Raw genomic sequence first — 1,440 nt, 5'->3', positions numbered from 1 at the left:
GAGTGGCTGTGTGGTGCTTGGTTGCCAACTGGGGTTAAACCACGACAACATAATAAAGCCACACAAAAATGTATGTTCTATTCTTAAAGGAACTTCTAATGGTTTTACTGTCTAAGCAGAAGGCCATATACTATCACCAACGTGTAGGGACCTTGGAGCATTTAAATCTTCTAAATAATACTACACGATGTATTTTCCCACATGCCCCAGAACACACACAACACAAAATAACTCTTCAGAAGTTCACTCAACTGAGAACAGCAATCTAGTCTATGGAAGAATTGCATCTGAAGACGCGCATTCCTACAGGTTGCAAAGCCACCTCTCTGGCATTTAAATAAGAGCTTGGCAATATTCCCAAGACAGAAACTGTGACATTCCAGATGACAAACCCCAGTATTTTTCCCAAAACAACTGCCCTGAATCAAAATAATAATCTCTTACTTTACATGTCAACTCATATCAAAATCATTCTAGGAAGCAGGAAGAACAATGGAGCTATCTGAAAGATGACAAGGAACAATCAGAAATATTCCTGAAAAGTTCTCACAAATTGATATTTTCCATCAACCTAAGGAGATCTGAGATTCACTCTCCACCCCTGTACTTGAAGTCTGCGATACTAGAAGGAACTAGGAGCAGTGTTTCCCAGAACCTGCCAAAGCCAGGTAAAGGGAGTTGTCATGCTAATGAAGCAGCGTTAATCTTCTATTAGTTACTATTTGTTGCCCACTCCATCATTCCTTTCAAGGAGTCTTTAAGCAATTTTTTAGGTCTATTAGACAGGAAAAAAATTAACTTCCAGAGACAGTGTGGCTGCTTTCTCGTTTCTTTGCAGCTTAGCACTTTTCCTCATTTACCAGCTTCCTAAATTGTCTTTGGTAAAATTTGATCAGAATCAAACTTACAGCAAGGAATTGCAACATTAGTTGGAGAGATTACAGCAGTAAGAGATCTGCTTGAAAGCATCAAGAAAATATTTGATGCTAATAAATGTGCAATCCTGCAGTCAGACAGCGCTGACAAACATGGTGGAAACGTAGTTTTATAACCAAATTTTCCCAAGCACTGGGTACTGTGTCAGTTTGGTGGGAGTGGAATTTATTTTCTTAGCAGTTTCTTGATATTACTTATCTCTACAAGGAAAAACATGCTACAGTTGCCATAGCCAGCAGTGTGCTCAGGTGGCCAAGAAGGCCAATAGCATCCTGGCTTGAATCAGAAATAGTGTGACTAGGGAAGTGATTGTGCCCCTGTACTCAGCACTGGTGAGGCCGCACCTCAAATACCGTGTTCAGTTTTGGGCCCCTCACTACAAGACATTGAGCTGCTGAAGCATGTCCAAAGAATGGCAATGCAGCTGGTGAAGCGTCTGGAGAACAAGTTTTGTGAGGAGCGGCTGAGGGAACTGGGGTTGTTTAGCCTGGAGAAAAGGAGGCT

This window comes from Aptenodytes forsteri, unplaced genomic scaffold, assembly GCF_000699145.1.
Source record: "Aptenodytes forsteri isolate BGI_AS27 unplaced genomic scaffold, ASM69914v1 Scaffold8, whole genome shotgun sequence".
Classification (NCBI taxonomy): domain Eukaryota; kingdom Metazoa; phylum Chordata; class Aves; order Sphenisciformes; family Spheniscidae; genus Aptenodytes; species Aptenodytes forsteri.
Note: the sequence above shows the minus strand (reverse complement) of the source record.